Source organism: Eptesicus fuscus, chromosome 12 (genome assembly GCF_027574615.1).
Source record: "Eptesicus fuscus isolate TK198812 chromosome 12, DD_ASM_mEF_20220401, whole genome shotgun sequence".
NCBI classification, from domain to species: domain Eukaryota; kingdom Metazoa; phylum Chordata; class Mammalia; order Chiroptera; family Vespertilionidae; genus Eptesicus; species Eptesicus fuscus.
In genome coordinates, this window is record NC_072484.1 from 57,314,243 (window position 1) to 57,327,590 (window position 13,348).

The 13,348-nt window shown below is 41.3% G+C and overlaps 1 pseudogene; it reads left to right on the forward strand.

The window, feature by feature from the left end:
* The first annotated feature begins 5,477 nt into the window (after nucleotides 1–5,477).
* Nucleotides 5,478–13,347, forward strand: LOC103304641 (astrocytic phosphoprotein PEA-15-like; annotated as a pseudogene).
* Nucleotide 13,348: the final 1 nt, after the last annotated feature.

A 13,348-nucleotide genomic window follows, 5' to 3' on the forward strand; every position in this document is an offset into this window, starting at 1 on the left:
GCCAAGGCACATTATAGTTAAGTTGGCAAACACCAACGACAAAGTAAGAATCTTACAAGCGGCCAGAGAGAGACAGACAGTTACATACAAAGGAACCCCCATCAGACTAGCAACTGATTTCTCAACAGAAACTCATCAGGCCAGAAGGGAATGGAATGAAATATACCAAGTCATGCAAAGGAAGGGTCTAAATCCAAGAATACTGTACCCAGCAAGGCTATCAATCAAAATTGAAGGTGAAATCAGGAGGTTCACAGACAAAAAAGGACTAAGGGAGTTTATCACCACCAAACCAGCAATGAAAGAAATGCTAAAGGGTCTGCTGTAAAAAAAAAAAGAAAGAAAGAAAGAAATAGGAAGCAAAGAAGGTACACAGGGGTATAGAATAAAAATGGCGTCAAATAAGTACCTATCAATAATAACTTTAAATGTAAATGGATTGAATGCCCTAATCAAAAGACACAGGGTAACAGACTGGATAAGAAAACAAAACCCAGATATCTGCTGTCTACAGGAAACCCACCTCAAAAAAAAGGATGCATACAGACTGAGAGTAAAGGGATGGAAAAAGGTTTTCCAGGCAAATGGAAATGAAAAAAAAGCTGGGGTTGCAATACTTATATCTGACAAATTAGATCTCAAAGTGAAGGACATAACAAGAGATAATGAAGGCCACTTCATAATACTAAAGGGAGAAATCCAACAAGAAGAAATAACTCTGGTAAACATATATGCACCCAATACAGGAGAACCAAGATACATTAAAAAACTCCTGGAAGATATCAAAGGAGAGATTCACAGTAATACAATCATAGTAGGAGACTTCAATACCCCACTATCACCATTGGACAAATCCTCTAAACAAAAAATCAGCAAAGAAACATCAATCCTAAATGACTCACTAGAACAGATGGAATTAATCGACATCTTCAGAACATTTCACCCCAAAGCCACAGAATATACATTCTTCTCAAGTGCACATGGGTCATTTTCAAAGATAGACCATATGTTAGGACATAGGCAAAGTCTCTCCAAATTCAAGAAGATAGAAATCATATCAAGTATCTTCTCAGATCACAGTGGCATAAAACTGGAAATCAACTACAATAAAAACAACCCAAAGAAATCAAACACTTGGAGACTAAACAGCATGCTATTAAACCATGACTGGGTTACCAAAGACATCAAGGAAGAAATAAAAAACATCATGGCAACAAACGACAATGAAAACACCACAATCCAAAATCTATGGGACACAGCGAAAGCAGTCCTGAGAGGGAAGTTCATAGCTCTACAAGCCTACTGCAAAAAACAAGAAACAATGGTAATAAATTACCTAACCCAACAACTCAAAGAGTTAGAGAGAGAGCAACAAGATAAGCCCAGTGTAAGCAGAAGGAAAGAAATAATAAAGATCAGAGCGGAGATAAACGACATAGAGACCAAAGAAACAATACAAAAGATCAACAAAACCAAGAGCTGGTTCTTTGAAAGGATAAACAAGATTGATGGACCTCTAGCCAGGCTCACCAAGAAGCAAAGAGAGAGGACCCAAATAAACAAAATCAGAAATGAAAGAGGTGAAATAACAACAGATCCCGACGAAATACAAAGGATTGTTACAAAATACTACGAACAACTCTACTCCAACAAACTGGACAACCTAGAGGAAATCGACATATTCCTAGAAAAATACAACCTTCCAAAACTCAATCAGGAAGATTCTAAACAGCTCAACATGCCAGTAACTATGGAAGAAATTGAAGCAGTCATCAAAAAGCTTCCGGCAAACAAAAGCCCGGGGCCAGATGGCTTCACAGGAGAGTTTTATCAAACTTTCAAGGAAGAACTAAAACCTATCCTCAGACTATTCCAAAAAATTCAAGAGGAAGGAACACTTCCAGGCTCCTTCTATGAAGCCAGCATCACCCTAATACCAAAACCAGATAAAGACAACTCAATGAAAGAGAATTACAGGCCAATATCCCTCATGAACATTGATGCCAAAATCCTCAACAAAATTCTAGCAAATCGGCTCCAGCAGTACATCAGAAAGATCATACACCATGACCAAGTAGGATTTATTCCAGGAATGCAAGGATGGTACAATATCCGCAAATCAATAAACGTGATACATCACATAAACAAATTGAGAGATAAAAATCATATAGTCATATCAATAGATGCAGAAAAAGCATTTGACAAAATCCAACACCCTTTCTTGATAAAAACTCTCAACAAGGTGGGAATAGAAGGCTCATACCTCAACATAATAAAAGCTATTTATGATAAACCCACAGCAAACATCTTACTCAATGGGCAAAAACTAAAACCATTTCCCCTAAGAACAGGAACAAGACAGGGATGCCCACTCTCACCACTCCTGTTTGACATAGTACTGGAAGTATTAGCTATCGCAATTAGGCAAGAAGAAGAAATAAGAGGCATCCAAATTGGAAAAGAAGAAGTGAAGCTGTCCTTATTTGCAGATGACATGATATTGTACATAAAAAACCCAAAAGATTCCATCAAAAAACTAATAGACTTAATAAATGAATTCGGCAATGTAGCGGGATACAAAATTAACGCCAAGAAATCTATGGCTTTTCTATACACCAATAATGAACTTACAGAAAGAGAGACTAAAAAAGCAATCCCATTTACCATCGCACCAAAAAAATTAAGATACCTAGGAATAAACTTAACTAAGGAGGTAAAAGACCTATACGCAGAAAACTACAGGACACTGAAAAAAGAGATAGAGGAAGACGTAAACAGATGGAAGAACATACCATGTTCCTGGATTGGTAGAATCAACATCATTAAAATGTCCATACTACCCAAAGCAATCTACAGATTCAATGCACTCCCCATCAAAATACCAACAGCATATTTCACAGACCTAGAAAGAACTCTCCAAAAATTCATCTGGAATAAAAAAAGACCCGACTAGCCTCAGCAATCCTCAGAAAGAAGAATAAAGTAGGTGGGATCTCAATACCAGATTTCAAGCTGTATTACAAAGCCACTGTTCTCAAAACAGCCTGGTACTGGCACAAGAACAGACATATTGATCAATGGAACAGAATAGAGAACCCAGATATCGACCCAAACCACTATGCTCAATTAATATTTGACAAAGGAGGCATGAACATACAATGGAGTCAAGACAGTCTCTTCAATAAATGGTGTTGGGAAAACTGGACAGATACATGCAAAAAAATGAAACTAGATCACCAACTTACACCATACACAAAAATAAACTCAAAATGGATACAGGACTTAAACATAAGACGGGAAACTATAAAAATACTAGAGGAATCCACAGGCAACAAAATCTCAGACATATGCCACAAGAACTTCTTCACTGACACTGCCCCTAGGGCAATGGAAGCTAAAGAGAAAATTAACAAATGGGACTACATCAAAATAAAAAGCTTTTTTACAGCAAAAGAAACCATCAACAAAACAACAAGAAAGTCCACTGCATGGGAAAACATATTTGCAAATGCTATCACTGATAAAGGTTTAATCTCCAACATCTACAGGCAGCTTATGCAACTTAATAAGAGGAAGATAAATGATCCAATAAAAAAATGGGCAACAGACCTAAACAGAATATTTTCAAAAGAAGACAGAAGGAAGGCCAAGAGACACATGAAAACATGTTCAAAGTCACTTATTATCCGAGAGATGCAAATCAAAACAACAATGAGGTACCATCTCACACCTGTCAGAATGGCTATCATCAACAAATCAACAAACAACAAGTGTTGGCGAGGATGCGGAGAAAAAGGAACCCTCGTGCACTGCTGGTGGGAATGCAGACTGGTGCAGCCACTGTGGAGAACAGTATGGAGTTTCCTCAAAAAACTGAAAATGGAACTCCCATTTGACCCAGTAATCCCACTCCTGGGAATATATCCGAAGAAACTAGAAACACCAATCAGAAAGGATATATGCACCACTACGTTCATAGCAGCACAATTTACAATAGCTAAGATTTGGAAACAGCCTAGGTGCCCATCAGCAGATGACTGGATCGGAAAACTGTGGTACATCTACACAATGGAATACTATGCTGCCATAAAAAAGAAGGAATTCTCATCATTTGCAGCAACCTGGATGGAATTGGAGAACATTATGCTAAGTGAAATAAGCCAGTCAATGAAAGAAAAATACCACATGATCTCACTCATTTAGGGATAGTAAAGAACATTATAAAGTGGTGAACAAAAAGATAGATACAGAGACAGTAAAGCACCAAACAGACTTTCAAATTACAGGGGGAAAGTTTGGGAAAGGTGGGGGAGTTATGAAATCAAACGAAGGACTTGTATGCATGCATATAAGCATAAACAATGGACGCAAAACTCTGGGGGGGGAGGGCATGTGTGGGTGTGGGGTGGGGGGGGTAATAGTAAAATATGTACACATATAATACCTCAATAAAAATATTTAAAAAAAAAAATCCAAAAAAAAAAAAATCACAGTAGATATTGTTGGAGGTAAATCTTATGCTAATGGCTTTCAAACAAATGAACAAACCAATAATCCCATTAGTAGTGGGAAACTGTGATAATATCATTGAGTATAAATTTTAATGTTCATGTAACTACAAAAACCAAGAAAATTCATAAAAACTTACAGCAAGGCAGCCAACCAATAATTCTCATCAATGTTTCTCTCTCTCCCTTCCTCTCTAAAATCAATAAAAATATATTAAAAAAAAAAAAAAAAAAGAGAGAGCAATCTGCCCTAGCTGGTTTGGCTCAGTGGATAGAGCATCGGACTGCAGACTGAAGGGTCCTGGGTTCAATTCCAGTCAAGGGCACATGCCTGGGTTGCGGGCTCGATCCCCAGGGGGGGCGCATGCAGGAGGCAGCTGGCCAGTGATTCTCTCTCATCATTGATGTTTCTATCTCTCTCTCCCTCTCCCTTCCTCTCTAAATCAATAAAAATATATTTTAAACATAATAATAATCTACCTCAGGATGATAAGAGGCAAAGAGATCAATCTCTAGACCTGAGAGAATTTAGAAAGACCAGCATCCAGAATTTTTTGGAGGGAGTTGTAAGGATTTTGTGAATCAATTCCACACACACATTGTGTGATGAGTGGGCGGTGCTTTTCATAGCACTTTAAAGATATTACTGCACCACCTTCAGCATGTATTACTATTGCTGGAGGAAAGCATACTGTTGGTCTAATTATTGTTCTATTGTAGGGAATCTGTCCTTTCTTTCTGGAAGTTTTTACTATTTTCCTTTAACCCTTCATGTACATAAGTTTCACTGTGAAGTGACCTGGTATAGATTTACTTTTATTTTTCCTGCTTCATATTCAAAGTGCACGTTCAACCTGAATGAAGACTTTTTATTCTTTCAATTCTAGAAAACTCTGTCATTATCTCTTTTAAAATTGTTTTCCATCATTCCCTTTTTTATCTTGTTCTGGATTTCCTATTATATATACAATGGATTATCTCAATATATCCTCCATTACTTTTGACAGCTCTTTAATATTTTTATCTCTTTGTGCCATTTTAGGTGAGCCTCAATACTGTCTTCTAATCCACTACCTCAAACTGTCATTTCCTACCATTACCATACCTCATATTCCAAACTATTTCTTCCCATATTCCTTATTTCAGTGATTGACATTATTATCAGATATCCAGATTCCTTCTTCTCCTAGGCTTACCTTCTGCTAATCCTCTGTGCTATCAGAACAATTTAAAAATGATACAATTCTGGAGTGGTGGGAGCCAAGGAGGAGGCTCCAGGCACTGCTCAGGAACCAGGGACCCCGGAGTGCCTATACCCTGTGTACTCAGCTCGGAGGTGTCAAGGCCAAGTACAGGACCCTCCTCCAGGACCTGATCAACAACATCACCCTTGATGATCTGGAACAGCTCAAATCAGGAGGACATCCCCAGTGAGAAGCCTGAGGAGATCACAACAGGCAGTGCCTGGTTTAGCTTCCTGGAAAGTCACAACAAGCTGGACAAACAAAGACAACCTCTCCTACATTGAGCACATCTTTGAGATCTCCGGCCGTCCTGACCTACCCACTATGGTGGTTGACTATACAGCCCATGTTCTTAATACCTCTGAGGAAGAGGAACTGGATACCAAGCTAACCCACATCCCCAGTAGTACAAATATATTATCTGGCAGCCCTCTGAGAAAGAGATAATAAAACTGGCTACTACAGCCCTAGCCAGTTTGGCTCAGTGGCTAGAACATCAGCCTGCAGAGTGAAGGGTCCCAGGTTCGATTCCGGTCAAGCGCACATGCCCAGGTTGCAGGCCCAGTGGGGGGACGTGCAGGAGGCAATGATCAAATATTCTCTCCATCATTGATGTTTCTATCTCTCCCTTCCTCTCTGAAATCAATAAAAATATAAGAAAAAAATTTAAAAACCACACCAAAAAACCTGGCTACTCCACTCAAGAAAGCCTGAGCAAGAGGGAATCTTGGTGGGCACTCCAGCAGGAGTGGTGTGAATAGCAGCTGATCCTGCTGATAGTCTGGGGCAAGGACACAGCACAGGGGTTCTATCACGGCATCCACTGCCAGGCGATTGGTGTTTCAGACAAAGATACGGGACCACAGAGCCCTGCCACCCCTTGGACTCCCAAAACTCGCCTTCTGTCGCCCTTGGTTTTGGGTTGAGGAGTGCATTACCTGTAAATGGAAAGTTATTGCAGCAGAATCCCTCTGTGACTGATCCCCAGGTCGGGTGCATGGGGGGTGGGAGGTAGAGTACCCTTTAGAGGTCCAGGGTCACCATTACAGTGCGGGCAAAACAAACCCCACCTTCAAGCAGCAAGCAGCAAGGCTATACTGTCTAATGGCAGCCAGGGAAGTTAGCTGAGGTAGCTCACAGAAGTAAAAATTTTGTGATTCAGCGCCACCTACTGGAAAATAGTAGAAATACTTCTTCAGAGAAACCTGCTAGAGAAGGGTCAATAATACACAGATGCCTAGACAGAAGAGACCAACACATACCATGAATAACCATGATAGCGAGGTAGCTCAGAAAGAAAATGCTGTAGTGAACATATGCAAACTGAAACACATGGAAATATGTGATATAAATAACAGATAATTCAAGATTGCAATTCTGAAAACATTCAACAAGATGTGAGAAAACACAAACAGCCAATTTAATGCATTTAGGAATTTTTATTGTGGACCTAGCAGGCCATACAGAAGTTTGATAACATTCATCTGGTTGAGTTTCAACACAGGGCTACTTTCCTCACTTAACTACTTCCTAAATCTCTCTTATGTTTTTCTACTACCTTTGCCAAAGAGATCAAAACTTTAAAAAAGAACCAATCAGAAGTCCTGGAAATGAAGCATTCAACTAAAGAGATTAGTAGTGAACCCCTGAGCATAAGAAACACAGCCAACCAAAACAAAACAAAAAATACAAGAAAAAAAAAGAAACACAGCCAACCAGATGGAGGAAAAAATCAGTGATATCAAAGATAGGAATCTAGAAATGACACAGATGAAAGAAGAGAGAGACCTAAGCAAAAAAAAATTAAAGAGCTCTATGAGACCTATCTGACTCCATCAGAAAAAGCAATCTATAATAATAAAAGCATAATATGCAAATCAACTGAACGACCAAAAAGTAGAACGACCGTCCGGACAACTACGCTATGATACCCACTGGTGCAAGGCCAGCCAATGCAGGTGCGATGCAATTGGTTGAGGGGCCGGCCATTGTGCCATGATCGTCCTGCAGAGGGAGGCCCAGGCCATCGGCCGGCGGGGCGATCGATCAACCGGGGGGTTCCCAAAGAGGGAGGCCCAGGCCACTGACTGGCGGGCTGCGGCAGGTGGGGCCTCCCTCTGTGGGGGCGATCCATCGCGGGACTCCCAGACTGTTAGAGGGCACAGGCCAGGCTGAGGAGACCCCTCCCTCCCATCCCCTCGAGTGCACGATTCCGTGCACCGGGCCTCCAGTATAAGAATAATAGGCATATCACCTCACACCTGTTAAAATGGCTGTAATGAACAAGACAAGTAATTACAAGTATTGAAGAGGTTGTGGAGTAAAGGGAAACCTTGTTCACTGCTGGTGGAAAGGTAGACTGGTACGGCCACTATGGAAAACAGTCTGGCAATTCCTCAAAAAAATTAAGAATAGAGTTATCATATGACCCAGCAATCCCTCTCTGTTCAATTCCTGGTCAGGGCACATGCCTGGGTTGTGGGCTCGATCCCCAGTGTGGGGCATGCAGAAGGCAACTGATCAATTATTCTCTCTCATCGTTGATGTTTCTCTCTCTCTCTTCTCTCTCTCCCTCTCTCTTCCTCTCTGAAATTGATATGGGATTTTTCAACTGGAACATGCGGTGTTCCCCTGGGCAGGATGGTTCCCTGGATTCTTTGTCCTTCAGAGTCGAAGAATGAATTCACGGATGGAAGATGGTATTGAGAAGGCTAAAAGGCTAATTCCAATATAACCCTTATATTTGGGGGGCTAGCAATCTGAATCTGTGCCAGCAATCTAATGTACATTCTTGATAACCTATAATTAAGTCATTGCCCCTTTCTCCACAAACTGGTCTTACAAGACCTGTTAGCTAAATGCTCACATTTTAGGCCATAAAACCATGAATAAGACACAACCCCAGAGAGGGGTTATCAATGCTGGCACCAGGCCAGGCCCTTAGATATGATCTCAAGACCCCCATCCCAACCCAAGGGGCTTTTTGCAAAGTCCACGAAAGGTCCTAAAGTCCCCATCCATATTTGGGGGACAAATAAACCAAATATGGCTTTCACCATATTGGTTTGCTCAGATTTTGGAGGTGACTCCTCTGAGACCACTGGCGTAATAAAGCTGTGTAACTCCATTTCTCTAAAGCATTGCTTGGGTTTCTTTGGTCTTCTACAACAGTATAGCAAAGGTGGAAATTTATTGAAGAACAAGTACAGACTCCCACATGGGGAGCGGGAAAGAGTCCCACCGAGTTCCTTTTTTCCTGGATTTATAAAGGCTGCAGTTCCTGTGTCCTGATAACCCCTTTGATTGGTCAATATTCCCTTTGATTTGGTCATATAGCAACTCCTGAGCTCAAAGGTCAAATCTCACATGGGGCATCTGAAGCCCGCCTCCCTCATTGCTACTCCAGGTTTCCTTATCTTATGGAAATGTAACTGCTCCCTCCCCCAACTTTCTTGTCTTATGAAAATATAACTTCTCCCAGTCTGTAGCCCTGTGTTTTTTTCCATGGACGTCTTTCTTTTTTTTTTTTAAATTTCCTAAACCTACCTCTATCCCCCTAAAATTCCTATTTCAAAATCAATAAAAAATATTTTTTTAAGAAAGAAAGGTTAGATGAGGGTCATGGAAGAAAAAGAAGTGACAAAGATGAGTCAAAGGTTTTTGGCCTGAGCAACTTAAAGTATGGAATTGCCATTAACCTACATAGAGAAGCTAGTAGGAAGACAAAGTTTTAGAGGTAAGATTAGGAGATCCGTTTTAGAATATGAAGGATAAGAGGCCTAGTAGATCTCCTCATGGAGATGTTAAGTGAATCCTATCTAATAAAGAGGGAATATGCAAATTGACCATCACACCATCACACAGATGGTGGCAAACATAGCCACAAGATGGCAGCGCCCAGTCCCCTCCGCCCTGCTGGATCCCCCAGTCCTTTCAGCCCCGGGGGGGGGGGAGGGGGGCACTCACTGTTTAAGTAGTATTTAAAGCTTCAGAGTGAATGAGATCAGCTAGGGAAGGAGTGTTGACAGAAAGGAGAGCCAAGCTCTGAGTCCTCAGCTACTCCAAGGGTCTAGGGAAATTAGGAAGAACTGGCAAAGGAAACTGAAGAGTAGCCATAAGGAAGGAGAAAAACCAGGAGAATGCAGCATCCTAGAAAAGAGAGAAGAAAGTGCTTCAAAGGTGAGGAAGTGAATACCTTATCTAACCTGTTTGAGGAATGATAATTGGTCATAATGACATGGAGGTCATTGGTGTCCTTGATAAGCCCATGTTTTGTGGAGTGGTTGGGGGAAAAAAGCCTTATTATAAAGGGTTAAAAGAGAATTAGAGCCAGTGAGTATAGGTGCCTCTTTTGAGAGTCTTACTAAGGGGGCCAAAAAAAAAAAAAAAGAAGCCCAGCTAGTGTGGCTCAGTGGTTGAGCATCAACCTATGAACCAGAAGGTCATGGTTCAATTCCTGGTCAGGGCACATGCCCGGGTTGTGGACTTGATCCCAGTGTGGGGCATGCAGGAGGCAGCCAATCAATGATTCTCTCTCATCATTGATGTTTCTATCTCTCTCTCCCTCTCCCTTCCTCTCTGAAATCAATAAAAAATATATATTTTTTTAAAGAAATAGGACAATAGCTGAAGGATCATGCATCAGGAAGAGGGTTGCTGTTTTTGTCAATATTAGTTTTCCATTGCTGTGATAACCAATTACTATAAATTCAGTGGCTTAAAACAACACATCTTAATTATCTTACAATTTGATAGGTTAGAAGTCCAAACTGGGTCTCACTGGGGGGAAAAAGGGTGAAACCAAAACTGTATTCCTTTCTAGAGGTTCTGGGGAAAATCCATGTTCTTGCCTTTTCCAGCTTCTAGAGGTCACCCACATTCTTTGCTCATGTCCCCCTTCCTCCATCTTTAAAAAAGTCAGCAACACTGCATCACTCTGACCATTCTTCCACATTTCTACCTCCCTTTGTCTTATCCTGCCTTCTTCTTCTACTTTTAAGGCCCCTTGTAATTATATCAGGTCCACTGGGATAACACAGGATAATCTTCCTATTTTAAGATCAGCTCATTAGCAACCTTAATTCTCTTTGCCACATAACCAAACATATTCACAGGTTCTGGAGATTTGGATGTGGGCATCTTTGAGGAATCCTGGTTCTGCCTGCCACATATGAGACACTTACAGTATACTTGTTGATGGGAATACTTGGAGGGAAAGAGATGGAGAGAGAAAGAGAGAGAAAAACACAACTCGATGATGCAGGAGAGGACAGAATCATTGGAGTGACATGAGAGCAAACGGAGGACTAGTGAAGAAAGAGAGAGGAGGGTGAAGATAACATATGGGGACAGATGCTAGCTGGTGGGTAGATGTGGTGGGAGCTTGTGGGAGTCATTTTTTACTCAGCGACTTAGAAACAAGAGCAAGAACGAGAGGTGTTGGAGTTGTAAGAAAAGAAATTATAAAACTGACATCTAAGAGAGCAGGAGCATTAAAGAACTACAGAAATGTTATGAGCATCAAGGTAGCATCAAGGGCCCACTTAAAGTCTGTGGTCACTAATGTAAAGTGTGACCATTCAACCTGTTTCTGCCAGTAGAGTAGACAAAGCACTGGTATATTAATTAGTCAGGGTAGGCTAACTACTCTACAAACTCCAAATTTCAGTGCCTTAATACAATCGAAGATTTCTCACTAAGTAAATAACATGGATTGTCTCAATTCTCACAATGGTTGAATATAGTGGGTATTAATACTATGCCCTTTTTCAGATGAGGAAATGAAAGAATTTGCTGAAGTAAGCCTAAACCTTAATTTTTGTTTTAGGTATTAATTTTATTTGTGGGTATTTAAAAATATTTGCCTCCTGATCACCTTCATACAATCAAACATGCGACTCCCTTTGCCTGGAATCGCTCCTCTCTTTCCCCACTGACTTCTAGAATCAGTTCTTCAGAAGTCCTCCAGGGGACACCTTCCACAAGTCTCTATACAGGTTTCTTTCCTCTGTGCTCCTCCTATAGGCCTTACCTAATTGTACTGTAATGACCTGTTCCACAATTATTCCCCGACAGCCCCTGTGCCTTTGTGATCCTTCCTATCCCCTCTCTCTCCATCCAAGAGGTAGCAATGATGTTCTATTTCAAAAACCATAAACCACAGCACCCACCACAGTGCGTTGGCAATGCAGTCACTGTTTACCTGTTCATTGAGTGGAAAAGGAAGGTGAACAAGGCAATTCTGACGCTGCAAAAGGAAAAAAAGTTTCTGCTCCCCTTGGAGCTGAAGGGGAAACGAAACTATTTCATTATTATGGGTTAAAGTTTTCTTTCTCAAGGACAGCTGCGGAAGGCTTGAGCTCTCTGTGGTGGCAGGCCTCCACGCAGTGGAGCTGTGGGTGCACTGCAGGGTGCTCAACTGTAGGGTCCTTTCACTGCTGCCCAAGCCAAACGCCAAGAACTGTAGTCTCCCACCCAGTCATTTGGAGTCTGAGTTGTCACTGCCCAGGCCTTAGACCCTAAGCCATCTAACTCTATGCTCCCACCTTTTGTGATGAGTCACGTAGAACCCCTGTTAAATTGATGACTTCCTTGGACCTGCCCTAGTAGATTCTCATTCAGCTGGTTGAATAATTTCTATTTTTAACTAGTATTCCAAGTGATTCTTACTATCAAGGCAGTTTAGGAAATTAATCATCTTTGTTTCAGTCATGCTATAGAACTGGGGCAGTCATTTATTTTTCATTGACTTTAACTCTGATAACTTTAATGCACTCGGATGTCGAGTGTGACTCGACACAGTTAGCATTAGAATAAAGGAATCGAGAAAAAAGCAAGCGAGTGCAAAGGGTTAAATATACAGGGTGTCTCCCCCAAAATGTATACACACTTTAACAGCTGATGGCTCAATTGTTATTTCTTTCTTTTCAGGTTTAACCCATTGGAATTAATAATCATTCAAAGTGTGTATACATTTTGGGGGGACACCCTGTCTGATTGTTTAACAGATGAAATGCTCCTGAGGTCCCTGAAAGTGCAGCTCGATATTTAGAAGATACTATTCGGCACCTTTACCTTTCTTTTCGGCATGGTGATTCAAGTGAGAGCAGCGTTTAAGGAGAGGGCCACGGGGCAACTCCACACTTCGGAACTGTTCTAGCACAGGAGCCAGGCTAGGCACTGAATCTTAGTGCTGACCTGAGATTACCGCATCCCATTCACCTTGTTCTTGGATGAGGTCAGAGAGCTGAGGAGACCCGCACCACACCAGACTTTGGACGGAAAAAGATAGAATCGGGGAACGCTTTCTCTTTCCCCCTAACAAGATGCATTTTCAGAGCTGTCCCTAGGCCAGGAGAGCTAAGAGGAAAAAAAAAAAAATAGCCCCGACTTTTTACTCCTATTTGCAACAGGCCGCAAATCTGCACCATAGTGAGGTTGGGGCAAGATTTAGTAAGCTCTTGTTGCTGGTCGCCTGTCTTCCAGGTCGGACCCAGTCAGCTCTCCTAGTTGTCAGAGGGGCTCTTCTGATAGGAAAAATAATAGCAAACGTTTTTGAAGAAGAAGGAAGTCTTCAGCCGCTTGTGACCTTCTGAA